General features: G+C 48.4%; 1 long non-coding RNA gene across 1 annotated transcript in view; it reads left to right on the forward strand.

The window, feature by feature from the left end:
- Positions 1–1,309: 1,309 nt before the first annotated feature.
- Positions 1,310–15,619, forward strand: part of LOC140846147 (uncharacterized) — a 194,461-nt gene continuing 180,151 nt past the window's right edge. The window contains exons 1-2 of the long non-coding RNA XR_012125067.1: positions 1,310–1,386; positions 2,341–2,485. This is a non-coding gene — a long non-coding RNA (uncharacterized lncRNA). The remainder of the gene's footprint in view (positions 1,387–2,340; positions 2,486–15,619) is intronic.

Consider the following 15,619-nt stretch of genomic DNA (forward strand, 5'->3'; position numbering starts at 1 on the left):
GTAAGCCCCAGGGGCCAGGCTGAGTGTGAACTCGGCTGAAATGGTGGCTAGCTTAGCTGCCGGCTCACCGAAAGCAGGCTGAACACCCTGTGGGCATATGCCTTAGGGGAACCGAGCCCTAAGCCTGGGGAGTTTGCAGGATTGTAGGGAGTGGGAAAAACACAAACTATGCACATGTAATTGTAACAAGCTATAAGCTTATGACAGTTTCCCCCTAGTATGTTATGTGCACGTAGGTGTCCATAGGTATATATAGAGCAGATGCTGAATAAATGATTCTGGGGGAATGTGAGTTGATGCTAATGTTCAGCAGTCTGTGACATCAGCTGTTTTTTTCTGGTTTGGTGGAAGAAGTCTGTGTTGTTCAGGGGTCGTATTTGGGGGGATTTTATCCAGAGCAGCAGTTCTCAACCTTGCTTGCTTCCGAATCACCTGCAGCACCGCGGGAGACAGATTTCTAGCCCCCCCCCCCCACCTCCAGAGTTTCTGATTTGTGGGGTCTGGGGTGGGTCCTGGAAACTGGCTTTCCTAACAAGTTCTCATGTGATGCGGTGGCTGTTGCCTGGGGGACCACGGTTTAAGGAGCACTGATCTGGGGGGAGACGTGTGTGGGCTTTGGAGGGGGAAGGGGGTGCTTTGAAAGGCTTCCCTGGGCCTGAGACCTTACCATTCATGCCTTCGGTAGAATGCAAGAAGACCCGCAGGCATTCATGGAAGCGTTTCCTTGCTTTTAGGAAGACCCCAGAACCACACAGAGCAGTGACTGGCTTTGTGGGCTTACAGAGTCATACAGGCGGCCACCAGGGTCCACTCTGTGCCCAGCCCCGTGCGTGACCGTTCTTTAGCATCAGAAGAGACTCTCACAGAGGATGTTTGTGGCCTGGTTGGATCTAACAGACGTTGGGGCAATGCTTCCTGGTGCCCAGCTGGGCCGCCCTGTGTGGGACCTTGGAAGAGAAACAATGAGGTACTTGCCATGGGGATGCTGGCCATCCTCTGTGCCCTCCTGATACCCTGGCCCCACTTTGGTCCCTAATAACAGCTCTGGGAAGCCAAGTTGTTTCCCTTTGACACCCCGGTGTCTCTCTGTCCTCTCGAGCTTCCCAGCAGTGGACTCCACAAGGCTGACTGTCCTAGCCTCAGGACGTCAGCCCTGCCCCACTGCAGCCAGGCCCCACTGTTCTGACCTCTCCTCTTGACAGCATATCACGAGGAGGGCCAGGGTCTGCATCCACTTGTTTCGGCTTTCGCTGAAGAACAAACACAAAGCTGGATTTTGGAAACCCAGGAGTGGTTTTTTTTCTCCTTCCAAACAGGCCAACCCCAGAGCTGGAACGGGGACAAGGAAGGGGCCTACTTGGGGGATAGCTGAAGGGGTGCCAGCAGGTGAGTCAGGCCACCTTGGTTCCTGTTAAATGACTCAGGCAAGTCCCTTCTCCTCCCAGGTCTCAGCTTCCTCTTCTATCAGGTGAGGCGCAATAATGCTTTTGCTACCTTCTTTCCTCTCATGGTTATGAGACTCCAGTGGGAAGTGTCTCAGCTTTCCCTAAAATTGTGTGAATTACTGAGGGTATCCAGTATGATGGGTGGGCCTGTAAAACTGTCCTGAGGACAGCAGGTGACCCCTCTGAGGTTTGGAGATAGGGGTGCAGAAGCCTCATAGGAAAGGGCAAGGGTCAGGAGGGTGGGGAGGGAAACGATATGGGTTTCAGAGGCACCAAGCATCTGCGTTCACACCCCTGAGCCACAGCACATGGACACGGAGGAGGCCACGCCTCTCAGCCTGTCTGGCTGCAGCCTCCTCCGGGAAAAGGAGACAAAGGATAGTGCCCGGCATACCGGGTGATGGAATGCTTATAGGGCACTTACTGTGTGAGCCGGGCCCAGGGAATGGTCATGACGGTGACAGAGCTTACTGGGGTCGCTTCAGTGTCAGCCGCAGGAGAGAGAGAGGTCACACATTTGCATGGAGGGACCTGAGCTTCCTGTCCTCCCAGTCATGCCATGCTTGCCCGTCACAACTGGGGAGCCCCCTGGTATGGGGTAGAGACAAGTAAAAACCCAGGGAATGTTTCTTAGACTAAGACTGTGAGGACGGAGTTTGGCTCTGCTGGTGCCTGGGTAGTTTTTAATGTAACTTATTTTTATCAAAGGAATACATATTCATAGCCACGCAGTAATAAGATTGTAATGAAAAGCAGCAGCCTATTGCCCCCATGCCTCCCATCCCTGGTTTCTACTTTCTAGGGGGGAACTGTTTTGAATTCTTTTAGTTGTTTCTTTTGGTGTTTACCGTATTTCTAGATAATAGTCTTACATTACTTTTTCTTGATTTTTCAGTTTTAGCTATTATTCTTTGATTTCAATTATGGAAGATGAGGATTAAGTTCTCCTATACCAATTCTCTTCTGATCAAATACATGCACGTGCACTTCCTCTTTCTCAGGATATCCAAAACATAACAGCTCCTGGGTTATAACTGTGGGTAAGTACCCATGTAGTGTACTGCGATCACTTTTTCTAAGGAGGCTGTTTGTTTTCCTTGCTGTTAGGTGCATAGAAACCAACTCGCCTTTTCATTTTCTTGGTTTTCAGTTAATTCTAGTCCTCCAAGTCTCTAACTAAACTGGAAATACTCTGAGTATGTTCAAATGCACCAGATAATCTTGGTTTTTGCCTTCAGGCAGGATGGCTGCTTTCTAGGCACTGCTGCAAGTTGGAGTCCTCCCTGCATCACGGTCCAGGGAACCCTGTAGATCTCCTGCCTCCTGAGCTTCATGCCTTCTTTCTCCATTTTCTCTCTTGCTTTAAAGGAGCATTAGCTTCCTGAGAAAGGGTGTGTGGAGGCAAAAATTTTGAGATCTTGCATGTCTGAAAATATTTTTGTTTGGCTGTTATACTTGATTAATAGTTTGGCTGGGTATAAACGCCTAGGTTGAAATTGCTTTCCCTTAGACCCTTGGAGGTATTATCCCATTGTCTTCTGTTTTCCCATGTTACTAATGAGAAGTCAGGGGCAATTCTGTATCCCAGTCCTTAGAATGTGATTATTACTGATCCACCCCCCCACCCCCGCCGGCTCCCTGCCCTGCACTCACCCAGAAGCTTTGAGAATTATTCCTTTATCACCAGGGTATTAAATGTCACATTTCCATTGCTTAATATGAATTTTGAAAAGTGTGTTGTTTTGGATGCTTGGGGGATATTTTAAATTTAGAAACTTCAGATGTAGGGATTTGCCTTAGATTAATCATTTGAAAAAAATTTCCACCCATCTTCTCCTCTCTGGAATTTTTTTTTAAAAGTTGAGCCTCCTGAATTACTGAATCTCTGATTAACCTTGTCTTCTATTCATTTCCATTTTTGTTGTGCTTTCTAGAGCAGCAGTTTTCAACTCCTTTGCTCTCAGGTTACTTTTTAGTCTCAGGATGTGTTTACACTCTTAAAGGTCATTGAGAATCCCAGAGAGCTTTTGTTGATATAGATTATACCTATGATGGTCACCACATTAGAAATTTAGACAGAAATTTAGAAAATATCAGTTCATTTAAAGTAATAAACCCATTATATGTTAACATAAATCACATAATTTATGAAAATATAAATATACTTTTAAAGCTAAGGTTTAGTGAAAAGAATGACATTGTTTTATATTTTGTCATTTTTGGTAAAAATTTTATTTAAATTTTTACTTTTAATTGAAGTACAGTTGATGTACAATGTTATATTAGTTTCAGGTGTACAACATAGTGATTCAATAATTACTTACATTATGAAATATTTACCATGATAGGTATAGTTACCATCTGTCGCTATACAGAGATTTAAAATTATTGCCTATGTTCTCTATGCTGTACATCTCATTCCCATGACTTATTATTTTATAATTGGAAGTTTGTACCTCTTAATCGTTTCACCTCTTTCACGCATCTCTCCACCCTTCTCTCTTCTGGTGACCACCAGTTTGTTCTCTGTATTTATGCATTTGTTTCTGCTTTTGTTTTGTTCTTTAGGGCCCACATATAAGTAAATCATATGGCGTTTGTCTCTCTCTGTCTGACTTATTTCACTTAGCATAATACCCTCTAGGTCCATCCATGTTGATGCAAATGGCAATATTCCATTCTTTTTTATGGTTGAGTAATATTCCATTGTATATATACATACCACCTCTTCCTTATCCACTCATCTGTGGATGGACACTTTGGTTGCTTCCGTATCTTGGCTATTGTAAATAATGCTGACATAAGTACAGGAGTGCATATGTCTTTTTGGATTAGTGTTTTTGTTTTCATCAGGGTAAATATGCAGATGTGGAATTCGTGGTTGTATGGTATTTCTATTTTTTAAATTTTTGAGGAACTTTCCTAGTGTTTTCCATAGTGTCTGGACCAGTTAACATTCCCACCAATGGTGTAGGAGAGTTGCCTTTTTTCCACATCCTTGCCAGCTATTTCTTGCCTTTTGGATAGTGGGCATTCTGAAAGGTGTGAGGTGATATCTTACTGTGGTTTTGATTTGCATTTCCCTGATGATAAGGGATGTGGTGATGTGGAGCATCCTTTCATGGGTCTGATGGTCATCTGTATGTCTTCTTTGGAGAAATGTCTATTCAGGCCTCCTGCCCATTTTAAAATTAGATTGTTTGTTGTTTTGGTGTTGAGTTGTATGAGTTCTTTGTGTATTTTTTATATTAACCCCTTATCTGATATATCACTTGCAAATATCTTCTCCTATTCAGTAAATTGCCTTTTTGCTTAGTTTATGGTTTCCTTTGCTGCACAGAAACTTTTTAGTTTACTGTAGTCCCAGTAGTTTATTTTTGCTTTTGTTTCTTTTCTCTGGGAAGACAGAGCCAGAAAAATATTGCTAATACCAATGTCTAACTGTTGGCTGCCTATGTTTTCTTTTAGGAAGTTTATGGCTTCCAGGTCTTAGATTTAGGTGATTAATCCATTTAGAGTTTATATTTGTATATTTTGTAAGAAAGTAGCCCAGTTTCATTCTTTTGCATATAGCTATCCAGTTTTCCCAGCATCATTTATTGAAGGGACTCTACTTTCCCCATTGCATTGCCATTCTCTTTAATGTGTTTTTCATAGCAGGAGCTATGTTTGTATATTCTTATCTGTTCCTGCATTTGATTTGTTGTGATATGTTGGTTTGACTAAAGCATATGCAGAAAGTCTAGACAAGAGTATTTTTAATTGCCTTTTCAGATAATTGTGGATATTCTTATTTGATATCACACCAGAACCCTACAGTAGTAAATTCTTAAAGGCTTATTTCAGTGTGGAATCTGAAAACTTATCAATGAAACTTTTGTTCTCTATTACATTAAAATCCATTGGACTATCCCATACTTGGAATAGATTTTAACCTCTGCCTGATTATGTAACATCATTCATTGATCATTTGGCAAATATTGGTTCACTGAGTTATACAGGTCTTTTAAATGTTGACACATTTCATTATATAATATCAAACGATTAGATTTGTAAATATCACCACTGTTCTCAGTGGAAAAGTAGGCTCTCAAGCTTGCGATAGTATAAAGTTTCCTAAATTTTGCTTGAAGGTTCAAATTTTGTTAGTAATAATTATTACCAGTAGTTTTCCTTGAATTGAAAGGGTGACTTTGTTCCTCTTAGAGAAAAGATGTCTCAAGGTTGATTTTTACTGTGCGGGCATGGTGGTGCAGAATACAGGACTCCTGGTAGAGCTTGCTGCCGCCACCACCTTGATTTCTGTGAAGGCACCAGGAGTGTTACCCGTAATTGCTCTTGCACCATCAGTGTAAATATCAGTGCAGTGGAAAAGGCAAATAATGGCTTAGTATTACCGTGAAAATAATTTTAGTTTCATGAACCCCCTGAGAGGGCCTCAGGAACCCTCAGGTGGCTGAGGACCACACTTAGAGAGCTGCTGTTCCAGACTGTTGTTTTCCACTTTTATGTTACAAATTTCTTTTGAATGTTTTAGTCTTGCTTTCCTATTTTTGATTTCCTAGAGCTCTCTTTTTTTTTGTTCTTTGTGGCTTTCAATTCCTATTTTATAGGTGCTTTATGTTCCCTTATTTCACTCAACCCATTCATTCATTTTAGTTTTCTCTGGAGTTTTCCTTTGCTTTTTTATATTGTACCCTTTCTCTGGGTTACTTTTGTTTCCTCTTGGCTATAGTCTTGTCTTTTATGTCAGAGGCTCTTCTCAATGTGGTGATTCTTGGTCATCGTAAAGATGAGGCACCACCATGCTCGCTGGAAGTCCTCTGGCTGTGGGTAGGACTTGTTGACCACTTTAATGTGACTGGATTGGAACCAGCTCTTGTGATGGGGACCCTCAAACAATGGTATCCTTAGGAGTGTTTTCATGGGCTGGTTAGTTTCAGGGGGGAATGTTCCAGCCGGACACATAACAACTCCTGGAGCCAAGAGAAGAAAGGAGTCGGGTTTTTGCTGTTCAGCATATCAATTCTCATAGAATCTCCATTTTCAGAAGGGCACCTCACCACTTTCCTCAGTCTGGTTTTTTGTGTCTCCGAATCCAGAGGATTAGACTTACTGTCTTCTGAAAGTTTGGATGAGAAATAATTACGTGGGTGATAAGAGTCAGGGAAGGCATCTGGGGTGTCTGACTGCTCCTTCTGAAGACTTTAGTCTATCCATTTTAGATTCCAACTGCACCTCTGCTTTCAGAGACACCCATTACTTCTATTTGCTTGCCTTTCTAAGGTTCTGTACACACAGAAGCTTGCTTCTTGAAGGCTGGCCCAGTGCAGGCTTAGCAGATGGCAGAATGCTAAAGCCTAAGTCAGTATCATTCATCCGTTTACTTGCCAGCTTCCAAAATAGTGTTGACGTCTCTCATCTGCTATTGTTTTCTTCTCGTTTCCTTTGGTCCTTGTAAATTTTATGTAATAAAAAATTCTCTATTTTGTGTTAGGCAACGTAGGGGACATGACAAGGTGGTCCCCAACTAACCTCTCCTCCTGGTACTCATACCCTTAGGCAATTCCCCCTGCCTTGAGTGGGACCTGTGACTTCCTTCTAACTAACAATGTGGCAGAGGTGACAGAGTGTCGCTCCCATGATACCTACACAGGACTGTAACATCAGTCTTGCTAGAAGACTCTCAGCCTTGCTGGCTGTGATGAACTGCTGTGTGAGGCTGACGTGGAAAGTCTTTGAGGGCAGTCTCCAGCCAACAACCAGCTAGGAACTTAGGGTGGCTTCTGGCTGAAAGCCCACAAGAAACCCCCTGTCCGGGAGGCTGCAAGGAGCTGAAGTACGTCAGCAATCACATAAAAGAGGAGGAGCCCCATCCTTCCCCATCTGAGCCTTGAGATGAGATTGCAGTGCCAGCGGACACTTTTTTGCAGCTTTGTACTGTGTTATGTACCAGTAGATGATGGATCCAGGCAGTGTTCATGCTGCTGTGTTGAACTGTAAGTTTAGCCCTCAGGCTTCGGACTCACGGGCTGACAGCCACATGCAGCTGACTATTCAGCCCTCATGGGACAGGAGCTCCAGGTCAGGATCCTGTGGCTGAAAGGCTCCATTTACATTTCCTACTGCTGGGTACAGAATTCAGAGAGTGGACAGGAGGGGCCTCAGAGGTTCAGAGAGGGGCTCCCCCTCATGAGGGGCCATTTTTCCTGCATCGTGGGATCGCTGAGGCCTGGGAAGCTTTCACCAAGACTGCGGACTGTGCGTCCCCAGTTGTCATGCTTGCGAGGGGCATGTGGCCTGCCTCTCATCTGCTGGGTGGCTTGGGGGATGCTTTGCAAAATTCACTTGAAATGCCAGCATTTTAAACTCCAATTGTGGACAACAAAGAATTTCAGAATTAAAAAAGGGTTATTTTTATTGATGCCGTAGTCTAGGACTGGGAGGGAACATGCAGCTGTGGGAGGTACATTTAGCCAGGAGGCTGCGATCGGCTGCTCATCTTTGCTTTGTCCTCATCAGCTGGGGTCCCTGGCCCTTCTGCCCTTAGTTTCTTTACTAGTCATTCATTCAATCATCTACCTGACATTGAATGAATCCCTGTTGTGTGCCAGGCGTTGTGCCAGGTGCGGGACTAGAGGCATGAGGACGATGTGGTCCTTGCTCTCCAGGAGCTTGGTTTGAGGTGGGGTAGAGGGGTCTTGTAACAGGGAAATCCACTACAACAGAGCTTGCAAACAGGAGACCTGCAGACATATTTTTTTGTTTCATCCTGTATTTTTCATTGTTGGAATTAGTTGCAGATCTTTTAAAATTGGGAGATTTTTACCTAAAAAATTGGATTTTTGACCTCTCTAGAGAAATAGGAAGATCTGGCACCAGCCCTAGGAGCTCCCCTCCTTAAATGGGTGCAGACTCATGTCTTCATTGAAGGAGAGAGTACTTTCCAGAAATGAGAGGGTGCCAGTGGGAGGTGTACCCTGGGGCTCCTGATCTTGTGACCTCTGCCACTCAGGGTTCAAGTGCTGAGTGGGGCCATGGATTCCAGAGGACAAAGGGCATGCTCTAAGTCCAAGGTCATAGGTACCCCTTCCACCACTTAGGGTTATTATACTGATAGGGGGACTGGCATACACCTTTGGGAAACTGAGTCCTTTGCAGCAGATGGGTCATTCATTCATCAGTTCTGAGGGCCAGACGCTGTACTGGTAAACCATTTGCACCCCAATCTGTATCCTGTGCACTGCTTCTCGAACACAAGAATTTTGTTTGAGCACTGCCGGAATATGGAAATACCATCTGGGTCCAGGTAGCCTGAGCCTTCTCGCCCAAGCCTCCTGACCAAACCCCAGTTCCTTCCAGGACCTGAAATCCTTCCCTTCCTCCCCTCTTCCTACAAGTGCTGCCATCTTGTAGCTCCAGGGACCTCATTGTCTTGGGGGGTGCTGTGGGGACTGCCTCTTCGTGGAGGGTCCTGTCAGAGGAGCCTTTCAGGAATGGCATCCTGGTGGGCTTGAGCTGACAGAGCACCCCAGTCCCAGCCTCGCCTGAGGCAGCTCTGGGGAGGGCTGGGGAGGCTGGCCACTTATCTCACACCATTAGGCTTATGGCAGTGCTGCTAGCAGACAAAGGCTCGAAGGGGATTAGGGGTAATTACCAGGCCAGCTCTTTATTCCCAGGGTTTAATGGGCCCAGCCACTGTAATTGTACCTGCTGGTGTGGCGCTGCTCCCGCCACCCAAAGGCCAGGCCCTGGGCTGAGCTGTGGGTATCAGAGGGCAGGCCTTGTTGCTTGCCCACCTGCTCACCTGTTGCTGGGGAGCAGCGGCTGGAGTGTCCAGGGGTGTTAGGTGAGTTCACTGTGGAGGAGCAGCCTGGCAAGGATGGGCAGCAGAGCGCATCACGGAGACAATGGGGTGCTCATTATGTGCTAAGGACCTTTTGATAAGGGATGCAAGGGACTTCCTACCTTATCAGGGCCTGAGCTCTTCAAGGAATCTCAATCCTTGTTGGGGGGGGTCACCTCTGTAACCTGTGGGCGCTTTGGGTGTGTCCAGAAGGGCAGCTGAGGATCTTCTCAGTGTTGTGAGGTAGGACCTGCCTTAGGGATGAGGATGGGGTGGGGCTTGGCCCTGGGCACCTATATGTGGTTGGGGGAGGGCCAGCCTTGGTGCTCTAGAGCAGTGGGGGCTCAGGCAGCCCTGATGGTGGCCATGGACACAGTCTGGATGGCCCAGGATTTTAGCTGATGGACTTCACCTCAAAGCCACAGTGAGACCGTCCCCCTGTCCAGGGAATCCCCACTTGGTGTCCCCCCCACCCCCGAGGAAATTTTGCATCAAAAAGACTCAAGGAGAGTTCAGCAGAGGGCATTTGAAAATTCAAACTATGCATCCTTTTAATCCTTTCAGGGAGCCTGTAAGGTGATATCGATGGCAATGTTTTTATTTCTTAGAATTATTTTTCCAGTCATTCACATGAACTCAGAGTGCCATATCGGTTTTCCCCCTTAAGTAAGAGGATTAAAAACGTTGCATAATGCAGGACCTGAGTTAAGTGCTCCGGCCCCAGCGCCTCGTCACCTCGTGTAATTGGGAGTAATTGCGGGTGTGGGGCTGGGGAAAGGCGCCCGTTGGGGCTGGGGTGCGGGGCGGCCCTGCTTGAGCTTGGCTTTGGGCGGGCAGGTTAAGCTGAGGGAATCAAGCTCCTCCAGGCGGGCAGGAGTGGGTCTTGAGCATCTTGGGCATCACCTGAGGGGGAGTGTGGGGCTGTGTGGAGGACGCTGCATGTGTAGGGGGATGTGGAGCACAGCTGGCTCTGGGGACAGCCAGGCTTGGTGTTGCAGACCTCTTGAGCTCTTCTGCTCCCTGGCGGCCCCGCTTCACTCTGGGACGAGGGTCTGACCTGAGACCCCCCCAGTCCCTTAGCTGCTTCCTGTGACAGCTTTCATCAGATACGATTGTGGTTCTCTGCTTGAGGACCGGAGCAGTAGTTGGGGTGGGACGCTCACCTTCCTGGGGTAAAGTTTTTCCAATGCAGCGTTTCTCGCTTTCAAACCAAACCACGCTCCGGATCTTTTGCAATACGGCTTCCTTGCCACGGTTGTACAAACGCCCCTCAGACCAGAGTGTCACTCATCAGTGGTGACCGAGGTGGAAAGACGGAGACCCATGGCCCTCCAGAAAGTGACCCAGTCACGTGGAAATGGAAGCGCTTTGGGAACACTGTGTTGTGGCCATCGAACAGGCTGCTCCTGGCCCTTCCCTGTACAGTCACCATCGACCACGGACACCACTTGCCTTTTGCGGGTTTCGATGACTCCTTCTTTGGGTGGGTGGTTCGAGGTGCGGAAGCGAGGAGGAGTTTGACTTTTTGTGGGGAGTTCCCGCTGAGTGGTTGTGGAGGCCCCTGGGGGCCGGGAGGAGCAGGAGAGGGGTGGGATGAAGCCCTGCTGGAGTGGTGTGAAGTCCCCCCGGACTTTGTCTTCCATGCTCCAGGGTCCTCTGTGCCCCCAGTGGTGGGCTGGGCAGGGAGAGACAGTCCTGACTCCCTTTCTGAAGACTGTTTCCAGCCCTGCCTTCTCTTCCATGGTCACCACTGTCTCCAGGAAAGGAGAGGAGATCTGGGCCCCGCTGGAGCCATGAGCTTTGTCCATGCAGACTCACTTTCAGGCGGGGGCAGTGCGATCGCCCTTGCCACCTCTTTCTGTCCTCCTGGGGGCAGGAGCAGTTGCCAGCAAGGCTGGACAGGAAGCAGAGCCCAGGGATGTTACTAATCTGCTGCACTTCAAAGTGGATCTCCAGTGCTGGGCCTCAGGCCCAGCCAGCACCCAGCCCAGTGTGGGTCGTTGCTCCCAGGGCCAGCTTCTGCACATGGCCATCAGTAGCCACATTTGCTAGGAGAAGTTGTCCCTGAGGCCTGTGCTCCTCCCCAGGGGGTCATAGGTCAGTGAGACTCTCCCCTGCTCTTCAGGAGCTTGCTGGCAGCGGAGGAGGGGACACATACCTGAGCCTTCGGCTGAGGCGGAGTTGACTGGGCGCTGCAAGACATCTGCAGCCCCCTGAAAAACTTCTTTCAGATGCGGCACCTGCAGCCCAGATGACAGGTACAGTGCCACAGGCCCGCAGCTGCTGAGAGAGCCAGGCTCAACGCTGGGCCCATGGCACCCTGTGGATGTCCCGGGGTGCCTGATGTGAGCGGGTGGCTGATGAGTGGCTAAAGACCACTAAGGGGTCATCCCATCTGGGTCCATTGCCGAAGTCAGGCTAAAATAGAGACAGACAGGCAGGGAGACAGACCCCCCCCAATCTGTTTGCTGGTGCCATTTACATTTCTAGATCTGTAACCATGTCTTTTTCTAGCCCCAAGAGGGTTAGGAAAAAAAGAAAGGAACTCTGGTTTCCTAAGCCCCATGTCAGCTGTCAGCTGGATTCTGACGTCTTCCAAGTTCTTCTTACCGGGTTCCCTTGTATCTTATCCCTGGAATCAGAAGACACCCCTGGGGAATAAAGCCCCCTCAAGTGTAACTTCAGAATTCCCTAAAGAAGAAAATTTCAGTGAGGTTCATTTAAAAAATTAAATTAGACTGCCTCCTTAACATTTATATTCTGCAGCAGAAAGCAGGTTTGACTACAATGGCTGCGGGGCCAGAACCTTATCCCCCTACTCTTTTTACCCTCTTTGGCACTTCCAGAGGTACCAACATACAGTGTGAAGGCTCTTTGGGAAATGGTTTACAAACCACTGTCCTAAGCCAGAGCTTCTGGATAAAGGTGTGAAGTTGAAAATCAGGCTCTAAAATCAGGCTGCCTGGGTTCAGTTCCTGCACCCGCCCCTTGTTAGCTATTGTGAACTTTGGGCATGTTTCTTAATCTAAGTCTCCTTTCCTTATCTGTAAAATGGGTATAATAAGAATTATTATAGGTTTGTTATGAGGATTAAATTAGTTAAACCATCTAGAGAGTTGAAAACAATGACTACACTTGTGCTAAAGAAGTTAACAACCATTGAAACTCCTGAACTTTCAAAAGTCTTCAATATCAGAGAAAGTCATCCTGATAGTGAGAACTGAAGCCACGATAGTTACTGGGAGAGAGAGTTTAGGGTGGAGAGAGGGCCTTCCTTCACTCTCTCAGGGTCACCTCTGGGTCAGCCCAGCCCTGGTCCTGTGGGTAGCGACCTTGTTTGCCGGTGAGTCACAGTGGAGAACTGCCTCTTTCCCCCAACTCTTCGCTAGCATTGAAGTGGAGCAGGATTGATTAGGGTGTTGACCTGCGTCATTCTCCTGCCTCTGCCTGGGGCGGGAGGGCTGTGGCACAGCTCTGGGGAGAGGAGGTATGGTGGCCCAGCCAGGAGGACGGGGGACTCAAAGAACATGAGGACAGATTGAAAATACTTCCTAAGGAGGGGACCCTGGCCCCTTGCCCACTCCCTTCCTCTGCAGGCAGACCTGAACAGTTATGGCAAGGGGATTCACCTTTGTTGGTAGGCTCCCCTCGTACTGGTTGGAGGTATCCAGAGCAGCTCCTTTTATTCCCACTCTACAGATGGGATAGCTGAAGCTTAGGGAGTTGAAGTTGCTGGCATGGCTCATTCAGGGTCAGAACCCGTGGTCTCTTTACTGTGCTTTGAGGTCCTGGCAGATCTTCCTCAGACTGGCCCCCGGGGAAGTGATGGCCACCGTGGTGAGCAGGGCCACGGGGCTGCAGGCAGGCCCAGCCCAAGAGAGTGTTCCACTTGTTCCATTTCCAGTGTCTGCCCCCGCTGGGCTGGGAGCTCCTCTCACTCCATGCCTCCTGCTCAGCACGCACTCAGGAGTTTATACAGCAAGTCAGGGAGCTTGGAGGCACCCCTCCAACAGGCTTGAACTGCTCAGTGTCCATGGACCTTGAAGCACCTTTCCCCACAAAGCTGTCAGAGCTGTGTGTTCTGCTGCAGGGTAAAAGTGGTTAGATTTCCGTTGGGATAGAAACTGTCAATTGAGGCATCCTATGGTGGTCCTACCACTGCTACATCCAAGCCATCTAAACCAGCCCTAAAAGAGCTCACCTTGCCATGTAGGTCCTCATCTTGGACTTCTTGGTCCCCCTGTCCCAGGGAAGAAATCCTGATTTAGGAAACAGGCTGGCCTTCCAGAATGTTCTTCACTGTAACTGCACCGCAAACTACAACTGCAGACTTCCCCGGGGTACTCTTCTTGGTGTCGGCCTGGGGCTGGGGGGGATGTGTCCTCTGAGATGCCTTCTGGATGAGGTAGATCAAGAGCTCTAGAGCTTTCCACACGCTCTTCTGCAGTTCGCTGTGGGAGCTGCCAGGGCACCTGCTCCCTGCAGTGGAAAAGAAAGTCACTGAAGCTTCTTTGGGCCTGGACCCCTTGTAGACTTGTTTTACATACATAGACCCAGGTCATGGGCCAAGGCTGTGCCATCTCTGGAGCTCAGGGGTCTTTCCTAGCAATGCTTTTGTTCAACTGCTGGAGCTTCTCAGAGGGAGGAAACCACAGCTGACTTCATTTGATAGGTAAACTGAAGCACTTGGCATTTGAATGGCTTTTAGATTCACAATGTCAGGACTGCGAGAGCAACACATACTTACTGGGTACTATTGAGTGTCAGAGCCTGTGCTAGACTCTGGGCCTGTGTAGCCTTGTCTCTTGCCCCATCAGACTGCCTCCTGCCAGCAGTGTTTTCCCAGGGCAGAGCCCCACACTGTGCCAGTTTCCATCTCGCTGACAGGCCACAGAGTAGGGCTCAGGGCACCAACCCCCAAGGTCATGAGGACAGGGGGTGAGAGATCACCACTCCCTATGCCAGTGTTCAAGGTGTCAATTCATCCAAATCAGATTTGGTTTTATCTTGAGGAAATTTCAAAATTGAATGAGATTTCAAAATAGTTACCTCAAAGATGTTTCAAAATGAGAGAATCTAAAACCCCACACTGTCCACCTGTTCTGGCCTGGGCGAGGCTGGGACCCTGCTCGGCTCCTCATCCCTGCCCCTCTCCCCAGCCTCGTGCTACAGCTCTGTGGGCTTGGGCTCCAGAGGTGGAAGCTTGCCTGATCTTGGGAAGGAACCGCTGGCTAGGCAGAGCAGCATGCCGGGAGAAAGAACTCAGGGCACATTGCTGCAGCTTGGAGACCCGCTTGGGAGCTTGACTGGCTGCTCTTGGGGAAGTCCTTTTCCCTGCAGGCCTCGGTCTCCCTACCTGAACAGTGGTGGTGCTGGTGGTTTACACCAGAAGGTGTCTACCCGTCTGTGATTCCAGGCTGAATGTCCTCCCACAGCACTGTGATCATTCCCACTTTCCAGTTTATTAAACCACAGCTCTTCCTAGATTCCACCTGTCTAAACGGGAACCAACCCAGCTTCACGGAGAAGCCTGCCTGCCTAGTCCCCTTGAGCACATGGTGCTTTTCCTTCCTTAGAATTCCCACTGCCCCATTCCCTGGGCTTGTACCCTATCTTGTGCTATAATCTCCGTGTGCGTGTTCCCCCACTTCAACTGGGAACTCACTAGTGCTGGATCCCAGCTCTTTGCCTTCTCATATCTTTCCCATAGCCTTGGCCATGGCTTAGGGACATTTTTGGAGCCCACAAACATGATAAACAACTGAGCAGAATCACAGTGGCCTGTGGAATGAAATATCCCATGGATCGTATAGCGGAGTCCTGATAGCTTTCCTTGAAACCTAGCATTAAGTGAATTTCAGCAATCTTTTTCATGTTCCAGAACTTATATGGTCTTTCCCAGCTGTGGATTGTCATGGTGTAGGTGTCCTCTATCCTGAGGGCCACTGGGACTTGTGAAGGACAAGAAGGGGGCTGAGGGCCACTTGGAGCCCACCGCATAATTCCCATTGTGCCCACTGTTCCCCAGTCTTTCCTGGAGACAGGGTTGGGATGGGTCTGAAGGGCAGCTCAGCCAAGACTATGGTTTCAGCCCTCTGACTGGGCCCTTTGGAGATGTGGCTCCTTTCTTCCCAGGCTGGAAATGGGCCCCATAAAGCTGCCATCAGCCTCTTCTTTGGGGAGGGCAGGAGGAAGCATGCACTGCAGATACTGTGAAGTCTGCAGGTTTCACTCAGTTGGGATTTGTCATCTGGCAAACAGTCAAGTATCTGCCATACCTGTCCGCGTTAGCTGCAGCCGCCACGGCCAATCGCATGATGAAGTATCT

The sequence above is a fragment of the Manis javanica genome, chromosome 14 (assembly GCF_040802235.1).
Source record: "Manis javanica isolate MJ-LG chromosome 14, MJ_LKY, whole genome shotgun sequence".
Classification (NCBI taxonomy): domain Eukaryota; kingdom Metazoa; phylum Chordata; class Mammalia; order Pholidota; family Manidae; genus Manis; species Manis javanica.